At 42.0% G+C, this 14,135-nt stretch overlaps 1 long non-coding RNA gene across 1 annotated transcript in view; it reads right to left on the bottom strand.

The window, feature by feature from the left end:
* LOC138925105 (uncharacterized) overlaps positions 1–13,403 on the bottom strand; it is a 52,726-nt gene extending 39,323 nt beyond the window's left edge. Inside the window, exon 1 of the long non-coding RNA XR_011440812.1 lies at positions 13,210–13,403. This is a non-coding gene — a long non-coding RNA (uncharacterized lncRNA). The remainder of the gene's footprint in view (positions 1–13,209) is intronic.
* Between the last annotated feature and the right edge of the window lie 732 nt (positions 13,404–14,135).

Raw genomic sequence — 14,135 nt, 5'->3', positions numbered from 1 at the left:
CTGGAGAATTCTACCAAACATTCAAAGAAGACTTAATACCTATTCTCCTCAAACTGTTCCAGAAAATTGAGAAAGATGGAGAACTCCCTAACACATTCTATGAAGCCAACATCACTCTGATCCCCAAACCTGACAAGGACAACACAAAGAAGGAGAACTACAGGCCGATATCACTGATGAACATAGATGCAAAAATCCTCAACAAAATTTTGGCTAACCGATTACAGCAATACATCAAAAAGATTATACACCATGATCAAGTGGGATTTATACCAGGGACACAGGGATGGTTCAACATCCGCAAGTCAATCAACGTGATACACTACATCAACAAAATGAAAACCAAAAACCACATGATCATCTCAATAGATGCAGAGAAAGCATTTGACAAGATCCAACACCCATTTATGATAAAAACCCTCAGTAAAATGGGTATAGAAGGAAAGTACCTCAACATAATAAAGGCCATATATGATAGACCCACAGCCAACATCATACTCAATGGACAAAAGCTGAAAGCCATCCCTCTGAGGACAGGAACAAGACAAGGGTGCCCACTTTCACCACTCCTATTCAACATAGTTCTGGAGGTGCTGGCCAGAGCAATTCGGCAGGAAAAAGAAATAAAAGGAATCCAAATAGGTAACGAAGAAGTAAAACTCTCGTTGTTTGCAGACGACATGATCTTATACATAGAAAACCCCAAAGAATCCACAGAAAAACTATTAGAAATAATCAACAACTACAGCAAAGTAGCAGGGTATAAAATTAACGTGCATAAATCAGTAGCATTTCTATACACTAACAATAAACTAACAGAAAAAGAACTCAAGAACTCTATCCCATTCACAATCGCAACGAAAAGAATAAAATACCTTGGGATAAACTTAACCAAGGAAGTGAAGGATCTATACAATGAAAACTACAAGACTTTCTTGAAAGAAATAGGCGATGACATAAAGAGATGGAAAAACATTCCTTGCACATGGATTGGAAGAATAAACATAGTTAAAATGTCCATACTACCTAAAGCAATATACAGGTTCAATGCTATCCCAATCAGAATCCCAAGAACATTCTTCACAGAAATTGAACAAACAATCCTAAAATTCATATGGGGCAACAAAAGACCGCGAATTGCTAAAGCAATCCTGAGCAAGAAAAACAAAGCCGGCGGAATCACAATCCCCGATTTCAAAACATACTACAAAGCTACAGTGATCAAAACAGCATGGTACTGGTACAAAAACAGGTCCACAGATCAATGGAACAGAATTGAAAGCCCAGAGATAAAACCACACATCTATGGACAGCTAATCTTCGACAAAGGAGCAGAGGGCCTACAATGGAGAAAAGAAAGTCTCTTCAACAAATGGTGCTGGGAAAACTGGACAGCCACATGCAAAAGATTGAAAATTGACCATTCTTTTTCACCACACACCAAAATAAACTCAAAATGGATCAAAGACCTAAAGATTAGGCCTGAGACAATAAGTCTTTTGGAAGAGAATATAGGCAGTACACTCTTTGACATCAGTTTCAAAAGAATCTTTTCGGACACTGTAACTCCTCATTTGAGGGAAACAATAGAAAGAATAAACAAATGGGACTTCATCAGACTAAAGAGCTTCTTCAAGGCAAGGGAAAACAGGATTGAAACAAAAAAACAGCTCACTAATTGGGAAAAAATATTTACAAGCCACTTATCCGACAAAGGGTTAATCTCCATAATATACAAAGAACTCACACTGCTTAACAACAAAAAAACAAACAACCCGATCAAAAAATGGGCAGAGGACATGAACAGACATTTCTCAAAAGAAGATATGAATATGGCCAATAGACACATGAAAAGATGTTCATCATCGCTAATCATCAGGGAAATGCAAATCAAAACTACACTAAGATATCACCTTACCCCCGTTAGATTGGCAAAAACATCCAAAACCAAGAACGACAAATGTTGGAGAGGGTGTGGAGAAAGAGGAACCCTCATACACTGTTGGTGGGAATGCAAACTGGTACAGCCACTATGGAAAACAGTATGGAGATTTCTCAAAAAGTTAAAAATAGAAATACCCTATGACCCAGCCATCCCATTACTGGGTATCTATCCTAAGAACCTGATATCAGATATCTCAAGGGTCCGTTGCACCCCTATGTTCATCGCAGCATTATTTACAATAGCCAAGACGTGGAACCAGCCTACATGCCCAGAAACTGATGATTGGATAAAGAAGATGTGGTATATATACACAATGGAATACTACTCAGCCATAAAAAAAGACGAAATTGGCCCATTCACAACAATGTGGATGGACCTCGAGGGCATTATGTTAAGCGAAATAAGTCAGTCAGAGAAAGACGAACTCTATATGACTCCACTCATAGGTGGAAATTAGCATATTGATAAGGAGATCTGATCGGTGGTTACCAGGGAAAAGGGGGGGTGGGGGGAGGGTACGGAGGGGGAAGTGGTGTACCCACAACATGACTAACAAAAATGTACAACTGAAATCTCACAAGGTTGTAATCTATCATAACATTAATAAAAAAAAAAAAAAAAGCAAAAAAAAAAAAAAAAAAAAAAAAGATTTCACACCAAAACTGTTAGAGCTAATAAATGAATTTGGCAAAGCAGCAGGATACAAAATCAACAAACAAAAACCACTTGCATTTCTTTTTGTTTCCTTTCTTTTTTTTTTTTTTTTTTTTGAGGAAGATTAGCCCTGAGCTAACTGCTGCCAATCCTCCTCTTTTCGCCTGAGGAAGACTGGCCCTGAGCTAACATCCGTGCCCATCTTCCTCTGCCTTATCTGTGGGATGCCTACCACAGCATGCATGCCAAGCAGTGCCATGTGTGCACCCGGGATCTGAACCAGCTAACTCCGGGCCGCCAAAGTGGAATGTGCGAACTTAACCACTGGCTACCGGGCCGGGCCCTCACTTGCATTTCTGTACACTAATAATGAACAATCTAAAAATGAAATTAAGAAAACAATTTTATTTACAATAGCATCAAAAAGAATAAAATTCTTTGAAGTTCACTTAACCAAGGAGGTAAAAGACTTATACAATGAAAACATTGCTGAAAGAAATTAGAGATGAATAAATGGAAAGACGTCCCACATTCATGGATTGGAAGACTTGATATTGTTAAAATGTCACTATTACTCAAAGCAATCTGCAAATTCAGTGCAATCTCTATCACAACCCCAACAATGTTTTTTGCAGAAATAGAAAAACCCATCCTAACATTCATATGGAATCTTGAGGGACCCCAAATAGCCAAAACAAACTTGAAAAAGAAGAACAAAGTTGGAGGACTCACATTCCCTGATTTCAAGACTTACTACACACATAAATTTGACAACTTAGATGAAACAGATCAACTCCTTGAGAAACAGAAACTACCACGACTCATCCAACATGAAACAGAAAATTTGAATATCCTTATAATTATTAAGGAAAAATGAATTCATAACTATAAAACTCCCCCAAAACAAATCTCTGGGCCCAGGTAATTTCACTGGAGAATTCTCCCAAACACTTAAAAAAGAATCAACATCATTCTACACAATCTCTTCCAGAAAATGGAAGAGAAGATAATATTCCACTATTTATTTTATGAAGCTAATATTACCCTGATCCCAAAATCAGTCACAGACAGTATAAAAAAAGAAAACTACAATCCAATAGCCCTCAAGAATATGAACACAAAAATCCTTAACATAATATTATCAAAAAGGATTCAGCAATTATAAAATATATATATTAAATATATAAATTTACATATATTAAATATATAAATTATATTTTTTTATATATATAAATTTGTTTTTCTATTGCTATATACTAGCAATGAACATGTGAATACTGAAATTATAATACCATTCACAATCAGTCAAAAAAATCAATACTGGGGCCAGCACAGGGGGTAGTGGTTGAGTTTGTGCACCCCACTTCAGCAGCCCGGGGTTCACAGGTTCAGATTCCGGGCACGGACCTACACACCGTTCATCAAGCCATGCTGTGGCAGCATCCCATATGCAAAATAGATGAAGATTGGCACAGATGTTAGCTCAGTGACAATCTTCCTTGAGCAAAAAGAGAGAGATTGGCAACAGATGTTAGCTCAGGGCCGATCTTCCTCAGAAAAAAAAAAATTAAACACATGTAAATCTAACAAAACACGTACAGGCTTGTATGCTCACAACTACAAAACAACGATGAAAGAAAGCAAAGAAAATCTAAATAAATGGAATTACAGCTTGTGCTCATGGATTGGAAGACTTAACATAGTAAGAGACAGATTTCTCCCAAAGTTTGTATACAGGTTTAATACAATTCCTATCAAAAGTTTAGAAAGATTTTTTGTAGATATAGACAAGATTATTCTAAAATTCCTACAGAAAGGCAAACTAAAATAACTAAAACAATTTTGACAAGGAGGAATAAAAAGGAAGACTCAGTTTACCTGATTTCAAGACTTTTTATATAGCTACAGTAGTCAAGACTGTGTGGTACTGGTGGAGCGATAGACACAGATCAATAGAACAGAATAAAGAACCCAGAAATAGATTTACGCAAATAAGCCCAGCTGATTTTTGACAAAGTCACAAAAGTAGCTCAATGGAGGAAAGACTGGATTTTCAACAAATAGTGCTGGATCAATTGAACAACTATAGGCAAGGAGAAGGAGAAGGAGGAGGAGGAAGAGAAAGGACGAGGACCTCAACCGAAGTCTCATCTTTCAATAAAAACTAAGTAAAAATGGATCACAGACTTGAACATTAAAAGCAAAATTATAAAACTTTTTTAAAACAATAGGAGAAGATCTTTGGCACCTAGAGCTAGGCAAAGAGATCCTAGCCTTGACACCAAAAGCACGATCTATAAAGGAAAAACTGATAAATTGGACTTTATCAAAATCAGAAACCCTGGCTTTGTGAAAGTCCCTGCCAAGAGGACAAAAAGACAAGCTACAGAGTGGGAGAAAATATTTGGAAACTACATATCCAACAAAGAACTAATATCTAAAATATATAAAGAACTCTCAAATCTCAACAGTAAAAAACAATCCAGTTAGAAAATGCGCAAAAGACATAAAGAGACATTTCACTAAAGCGAATATATAGATGGCAAACAAGCACGTGAAACTATATTAGCCGTTAGGGAAAGGCAAGTTAAAACCACAATGAGATAGTATCATACACCTCACCAAATGCTGGTGAGGATGCAGAAAAACTGGATCACTCATGCACTGCTGACAGAAATGTAAAATGTACAGCCACTCTGGAAAAGAGTTTTGTAGTTTCTTTAAAAACTAAACACACAACTACCATATGACCCAGAAATTGCACTCCTGGGCATTTATCCTAGAGAAATGACAATTTGTATTCACACAAAAAATGGACACAATTGTTGCAGCTTTATTAACAATAGTGAAAAACTGGAAAGAACCCAGATGTCCTTCAGTAGGTGAATGGTTAAACACCCTGTGGTACATTCATGCCACGGAATACGACTCAACAATAAGACAGGAATGAATTATTGATACACACGACATGCATGAATCTCCAGAGCATTACCTACTGTATGATTCCATGTATATGAAACTCTTAATTGCAACAATGTGGATGGACCCAGAGGGTGTTATGCTAAGTGGAATAAGTCAGCCAGAGAAAGACAAATGCCATATGATTTCACTCATATGTGGAATCTAAAAAAACAAAACAAATGAACAAACAAAACAGAGCAGACTCATAGATACAGGAAACAAACTGATGGTTACCAGAGTAGGGAAGGGGGTCAGAGGCTGGGCGAAATAGGTGAAGGGGATGAAGAGGTACAAATTTCCAGTATAAAAGAAATCAGTCATGGGCATGTACTGTACAGCATAGGGAATATAATCAATAACATTGTAATAATTTTGTATATGGTGACACATGGTAACCAGACATCACATTGATCATTTCGTAATGTATATAAATACTGAATCACTGTGATGTACACCTGAAACTAATAGAATATTGTATGTCAATTACACTTCAATAAAAATACTCTTGGGGCCGGCCTGGTGGCGTAGTGGTTGAGTTCGTGTGCTCCGCTTCGGCAGCCCAGGGTTCACGGTTTCAGATCCTGGGCACGGACCTACACACCGCTCATCAAGCCACGCTGTGGTGGCATCCCATATACAAAGTAGTGGAAGGCTGGCATGGATGTTAGCTCAGGGACCATCTTCCTCACAGAAAAAATAAAAATAAAATTAAAAAATTCTTAATACGACAAAATTACAGAAACAAAGAATACATCAGTGGTTGCCAGAGGTTAAGGATAGGTGGCAGCAGGAGGGTAGTGAGTGTGGCTATGAAAGGGCAGCATGAGAGATTCTTGGAGTGATGGGATCTTGACAATATCAGTGCCGGTAACCTGGTTGTGATATTGTGCTACAGCTTTGCAACGTTACCACTGGAGGAAGATGAACCAAGGGCACACGGGATTGCTCTGTACTGTTTCTCACAACTGCTTATGAATCTACAGTTATCTCAAAATTAAAAATTTAATTTTAAGAAGTAATAGTTTCAGAAAATCTGGAAAATATATATAGAAACATATACAGAAAAATAATAAAAATCATGTGTATCTCCACTACTCAGAGATAACCACTTTTTAATACTCAGGCATACTTAACCAAGTTTGAAAAGTCTTTACGAGCATGAGTAATTGTAAAGAAAAATAACTCTTGTTCAGTGGAAGTGATCCTATGCCCAACCTTCTCAGCGTGAAAATTCTTTTACTTCAGAAATCCCTTCTTCTCCTAGAATGGCTTGTATTAGCCAGTGTTCTCCAGAGAAACAGAACCAATAGGAAACACATAAGTGATAAAAATGAATTGGTTCACCTGACTATGGAGGTTGAGAAGGCGCAAGTTCTGCAGTCAGCAAGCTAGACATTCAGGAGAGCGAATGGTGCAGTTTCAGTTCAAAAGTTGGCAGACTCAAGACCCAAGAAGATCCAGTGTTTTCATTGGAGTTCAAGTTAAAAGGCAGGAAAAGACCAATGTTCCAGCTCAAAGTGGTCATGCAGGAGGAGTCCCATCTTACTGTAGGAGGGTCAGTCTTTCTGTTCTGTTCAGGCCTTCAACTGATTGGATGAGACCCACCCACTTTAGGGAGGGCAGATTTACTCAGTCTACTGGCTCAAATGTTAATCTCATCCAAAAACACCCTCAGGTTCACACCCGGAACAACATTTTACTAGCTATCTGGGCACCCTGGACCCAGTCGAATTGACCCATAAAATTAACCATCACATGGCCTGATGCCATTCTCTCTCCCACCAGCGAATCCCCCACCGTCCTCTCCCAACACTTTGGCTAATTTCCTGAGAAGTTTTTCGTCTAAATATAGACAAGACCAAGTTGCTCTTTGTTTATAAGTACCAGTGAGGTCATAACTGCTGTGGTAATGCTGTGGACCTCAGCTATAATATTTTTCAGCCAAATATCCTACATCTGGAATGTATCCCAAGGGGGTTACTAGCACCAGAGTGAAATGCCCCCCAGGGAAGTGGTGTTAGTTCTGTGATGGAGAGCTGAGGGATGTGGTGGAGCGGGTTACAGCACATACACACAAAGGGACCTTTTGGCCTGTCATGCCGGGTGCCCACTTGCTCTGTAGTGAACATCTCAGCCTGGGTGGTGCAGATTAACACTGGGACATTTCAGATGCATCTACTCTGCAGAGAAATTCTTGCCCTCCCTGCTGCCACCCCGTGCCTCAATTTCTCTAGCTGTAAAATGGGCATCTTTGATCTATCTTTGCTTTATAGAGGTATTAAGAAGTGTAGGAATGTCTCTACAGCACTTCAACTCCTTAAAAAATACCGGTATAAATAAATCAGAGACCACTCTGTAAAACAAATTCAAGTTCACTAATCACCCAGATCCTTATGAGACTCTGTAAATATTTAATGAAAGTGGACAAATGGGTGGCAACTTGAGGATTCAGCTTACAACAGAATTTGAAAGGAAACCTCATAGAAAACTAAGAGTGAAATGGAGCACCTGAGAAAGTGACTCCTTTGGCCACACAGTTCTGCTGCTCTGCAGCCCACCTTCCCAATGGTGTGTTCCTCATCACACGTTCATCTGCCCCACAACCCAGCAATTCTACTCCTGGGATTCACCCAAAATAAATAAAGACATGTGTCCACAAAAATACTTGCACAAGGATATCAATCACAGCCTTACTCACAGTTGCCAAAATCTGGAAACAACCAAGTGTCAGTCAACAGGTGAATGGATAAACAGATTGCAGTATATTCGTACAGTAGAATACTTCTTAGAAATAAAACAGAACTACACAATAAAAAATAAAATACACAATAAAAAGGAACACTCACACTACTGAAACAGGCAACCACATGGATGGATCTTAAAATCATTATGTGGAGCCGAAGAAGACAGACACAAAGGAGCACACACTGTATGACTCCCTTTATATGAAGTTGGGAACAGGCAAAACTAACCTATTGTGAGAGAAACCAGGATGGTGGTTGTGTCTGGCAGGCAGTGGGGATGGGGTTAGAGATGGTGGGAAAGGAAATAACTGGGAAGAGGAATGAGGAATGAGGGCATTTTCTGGGGTAATGGAAATATTTCATATCTTGTTTTGGGGAGGTGGTTTCACACGTATATAGAATTACTGAAGCCCTCTAACTCAACACTGATGATCTGTGCATACTATTGTACATAAATTATATCTTAACAAAGAAACAGTTTTTTCAAATTGCCGGACACACCATATCCAGGGGCAGGAAAACTTTATCTTCACTGAGTAAATTTTGAATGAGCAGTGAGAGACAAAATAAAGTTTCATTTAAAATAAAACAAAACTTTATGTTGTTCCCATCACATCCTTCGATTGTGCTTGTTGAAGATATCAGTTAAATGCACTACTTATTTTGCCCAAGAAAGGCGGAAAGGAAGAAAGAAAGGGGATGTCTGACACTCTCCTGACCCTTCCTGTTTAATACACTTACTTCCGTCTCCCTGGACTCCATTGTTCTATCCGCCTCACATTTCCACAGGGCCTCCCCATCTCCCTCCATCCCAGGTGCGGACGCTTTCAAAGGCGGTCCCAAGGTGGTTGGCTGAGCGGGAATAAAGGTCTGGAGCCAGTAGAGGGTGACACGAGACAGTCTATAATTGAGGGTGATTTACATGGTACCAGGGCTAAGTGCCAAAATTAGCTTAGAAAAACCCTCTTCCAAGGGGGAAGATTTCACTGAGGCAATGAGATGAGTGTACTTGGAAGAGCTGGGGGAATTTGGATCAGTGCAGACATAGAAGAGGGCAATTCCATAAGGGATGTCATAACCAAAGGCACAGAATCAGAAAAGCATCATGCACATTGGGGAAATCCAAGGGACTAATCATATCCACTATTTGTTGAACATCTTCTGCTTGTCACCAACTTTACATCTATTTTCTTAGTTAAACTTCAAGACGTCTCCTCATTATACAGATAAGAAAAGGAAGACAGAAATGAGGTGACTTGCTCAAGCTCTGCCAGCTAACAAATGCGGAGCTGGACTGTGAATCCAGGTCCACAGCTCATGTGCTTGCAAACTATGTGCACCATGATGCCACTGCCCCAGGTTCATGCAGGTGAGGTTGCAGCAGGTGTCTTAAGGCCTTTTTAGCAAAAAGCAGGATATCGATGAATGAATGAATGAAAACAAAGCTAAGGGGTTGTTTACAAGTACTGAGGTGATGTAGAATGAAAAGTTGGGGACCAGAAGATAGAGATCCTTGAGTTACAAGTTAGGAAGTATCAATTTTATTGCAGGTACAGAGAAATCATTAAAGTTCTTAGAGCAAAACTGTGTGTATGTGAAAGAAATATCTTCAGAAGATTTTTCTGGCCATGATGAACAGAGTGAGCTGGGCAGCAACCAACAGCAGGAAGAGAGGTAAGAGGATATTAGGGTACTGGGTGAGTCCCAACAAGGAGCCATTTACCTGTCTATACTAAGGGGACAGTAGTGTGAATGGAGTAAAAAGATATTCAACAGATATCATAAAAGAAATATGCTGAAGGCCTAGTGTCTGCTAAGACAATGGGTTGAGCAAGGTGAGCTAGGAAAAGAGAAAAGGATTCTAGGGGTCAGGCCTTGGTCCTGGGAAAATGGTGGTTTGATACAGAAGTCAAGGAGAGCAGGAAGGAGGGAGCGCGGTCAGCTAATCAGTACCGTCCATTTGGGTGTGAGATCTGGTGGGACACAGAGACATGTGAGATTTTCATGTCAATGGGAGAAGAACAGATAATTGAGATCAGAGAACCAAACCTTGGGTATTAGAGCTGCCTGGTTAAGTGCTTGGACTCAAGTCAGACAGAGCAGACCAGGATTTGACACTTACAGCTATCTTAGCCTCGTTCTTCCTCTAAAAATGAAATAATGTATCTGGTTTACAGGGTTGATGGGAAGATTAAAATACACAATAAGAACTCAATAAGTGTCAGCTCTGATTATTGAGGCATGCATATATTTGGGGAGAGAGAAGAAGGGAGACCTGGAAAATTAGATGAGGAAAACTCAGAGAAATTTGGAAAAGACTTAGAGAAGTGCCCCATGACATATGCCTGGAGAGTCTTAAGGCAAGATTGATAAACAAAGGAGGGTGGGGTCAGAATGGGCCACTGACCTTGGTAGTCAGTAGACTAAGGGAGGCAAAGTCAGGCTTCAGGGGATAAAGGGATGATGGATAATGTCACAGTGGAGATAGTAGATATAGATAAATAAGACAGCAGAAAAAGGAGAGAGAGACCTAGAAAGAAAGAGCAAACTCAAAGGAAGATTTATTTTCAATATCAAGAAGGCTGGACTAGGACTGAAAGCAGAAGTAAACAAAGTAAAGGACCAAGGAACAAAGAAATAGATACTGAGCAGTAAAATGACAATGAAGGGACAAATACCCCACTCCCACGCCCCCCCCCCACCCCCCCCATAGAGGCAGCGTAATGAAGTCAAGGAAAAACCTGGATGAATTGGCATGAGAGGCACAGAGGGAAATCTCTTATCTAGAGAGGGTGGAGACGAGACAGAGAGAGAACGAGGTGTAAGAAGGGAAAAAGACTTTGGTGTTGTGAGGCTCTGTGGATGGAGGAGAAAGATTTGACCCCAAGGCTTAGCCACGCCAGTCCTTAGGATGACCCTTGGTTAGGATTCACCTGTGAGAAGCAGAAGTTGTGGCCCCAGGCCAGAAGGAAGGGAGCCCATGACACCCTCCATTCCCACTCAGCCCAACTTGAATACAAACATTTGGCCTTACTGTCAAAGGGAGAATATTTCTGTTCCCTATAAATAAATGGAATCCACACATAATGTTCTAGAAGCTTCTCTCAGTTGCCACCTCTCCAAAGTATTGGCCCAGGTGCCCAATGACACGCATTACCAAGTATTCCCATCCTACTACAGAAGTTGAAAAGTTTAGCGGCTAGACTTGGTGACGGGTGTGTTCCCACCACACTCCCTCTGGGTCGATGGTTTCATGGAAATCGTAAATGTCCCGATCCTCCTGAGTCTCACTGGGCCGACTTCAGCACTTGGCAATGCACTGGAGGATGTGGTCCCTGGTATTTTCATTGCTTCATTATTTAAAGGGCAATTCATTGCGTGCAATGGAAACAAATAAAACTCTCTTTCTGACATTTCTAAATCTGAACCCTGAACTCTCAATAAACCTTCCAGTTTCAAAATAATTATTTGAGCTAAGCCCTGGCGTATTCACTCTAAACCATTGAGTAGTGCTCCTAAGGTTGGTGATGCAATCTCTGAGGCGGAGACTCGAGCGCTGGAACTTCCCTGAAGAATATTAAAGAGTCCCCTACGCGGCAACCCATTAAAGGCAATTTTGTCCTCACAGGCCTCAATCAAATTTGCACAGCAATTAGTCCTGCACAGGGTTTGATACATTTCTTAATTATAAAACAACTTTGTACTCTATTGGCCCTTTCAGATGGGTTAAGAGAACGTTAATTACCTCCTCCTGAGACATCAAAGACGTTTTTTTAATCCCTATTTTAAGGGTGAATAAAGCAAGATGTAGAGACGCAGGAACGTCTATTAAGCACCTACTACGCGTTAAGCTCCATTTGGGGTGATTTCCACACGTGTGAATAAGCCTACGGGTAAATTAACAAACGTTTGGAGAAGTTAGATTCCCTGTCTTTGGTCACATTGCTAGTAAGTCTGTCTGCCCGAAAGCTGAGTTGTGGATCATGGTGCCTCTCGCTCGTGACTATTATTATCCGTCACACATTTTGGAGCACTTTCTGTACGGCACACAGTGCGCTAGGTGCGGTGAAGAATAAAATGACTGGGCCCCTGTTCCCGGAGTACACATGAAACACCTCCTCTATGTGCTTCTATAATCAAGTCAGCCGGAGAGCTGGGGAGCGAGCACCGCGCAGGGAACAACCAGCTCGGCACGGGTGGGTGAGGCCAGAGAGCCCACACAATCGAAGGTGGGACTCCTCAGGATCCAGATCCCCTGGAAATTGCCACCTCTCCCTTTCACCGTAGTCCTAGGCATCGCACAGGGAAGGAAGTTAAAACATCTCAGGTCCCCCGGAAAAAGCACCTAGGCATTCTCGTGCCACTGGCTTTGGCATCAGAAAACGCCAACCGCTTCTCTCCCTGCCTTTGACTCAGGCCGCCCGGCCCTGTGCCCTCCGCAGCATCCCTCCCCCACCTCCAGCCAGTCTAGATTTTTTTTCATTGTAATCTTCCTAAATTGCGCATTTCATAAGACCTTCAGGAAAAAGTCAGGAAATGAGGTTTAGAGGAAGACAGAGGAGGAGAGTAGGGGGGCCAGGAGGGTAGGGAGGAGGGAGAAGCAAACTCTAGGAGAGCAAGTCTTTCATTATCACGACCTGTTAGGCGCACATCCTCTCCCTCTCCCTGTGCCACCCTCTCGCTGGATGCGAGCCATCCTCCGGGCTAATGAGCAGAGCGCAGGAGATAACTAATCCTAATGCAATTACCGCTCGCCATTACACTGATAGGTTTGAGGCGCTCCGCGTGTGCCCCGCAGCCTGAGACAGGCTCGTGCGGATGTGCCTGAGCCTCCTGTCTGAGACGTTTTGACAGCTGTGTACAGTCCCGGGCCCCCTCCCCCTGACAGCATCCCGGGAGAGCGACCTTTTAACAGCGAGTCCCCAAGCAGCCTGTCGGAGGTGAAATGAAATCTTAGCAGTTTGAGGGAAGCCTGGCCGGGCCGTGCGCGTTCGGCTGCTATTTCCAGGGCGGTGATGGAAGCCGCGGAGAGGCAGCCCCTCTCTCTGGCCGCTCCCCCACCCCCGCCGCTTCCTGAGAGCTTATGGGGTGTTTCAACTGCAGTGAAAAATCATAGCGCGCGGGCCGGGCCCTCTTCTGGCGAGGCTGGCGCTCCCGTGATAGGGGGATGGTTTGCAGCACACATGTTCCTTTGTTTGGCCGGACCACGTGCTCTGTTAGCACAGCAGCATGTGGTACCACTGGAGGAAATCGAACCAACACTGAAAGTTCAAGGAACAGCCAGGCTCTGCTGGGAAGCGGCTGGGCCAGGGCCGGGGTGAAGAGCTGAAGCAGGAGGCAGGCCCGCCTCCCTCCCGGAGAAGCACAGCACGTTGGGGGAACGCCCTGCTGACCGCTTTTCTGGAGAAAGGGGACTGCAGGTTTCCAGGACCGAGCACGGACGGGGAGGGTTTTCTGCAGTAACCAGCTGGTCCTGCCTGGGATGGGAAGTGGACTTTGATTACGATGATAATCTGTTGTATTTGAAAGAGCTTTATAGTTGATAAAGCCTTCTCACAACCTTTATCTCATTTAATCCTTACAAAAACATATGATGCTAAAGTGCCTCTCCTTCTTGGAGTAGAGAGGGAGAGTGGAAGGGCTGGAGCCCCTGAACCCTTGACCGAGTGGTCTGACCTTCCAGGAGGCCCAGCGGGCGGTTCCAGCTGTGGCTGATGGCAGAATGCATGAAACACTAACCGTTTGTCTCCCGCATATTTCTCTCTCTCTCTCAATCTCTCTCTCTTTTTTTAATTACAGAACAGTACAAACTTGTGGTTAAAAAAAATCCA

This window comes from Equus caballus, chromosome 7 (assembly GCF_041296265.1).
Source record: "Equus caballus isolate H_3958 breed thoroughbred chromosome 7, TB-T2T, whole genome shotgun sequence".
Taxonomy (NCBI): domain Eukaryota; kingdom Metazoa; phylum Chordata; class Mammalia; order Perissodactyla; family Equidae; genus Equus; species Equus caballus.
Note: the sequence above shows the minus strand (reverse complement) of the source record. Positions and strands in the feature narration are given on the sequence as shown.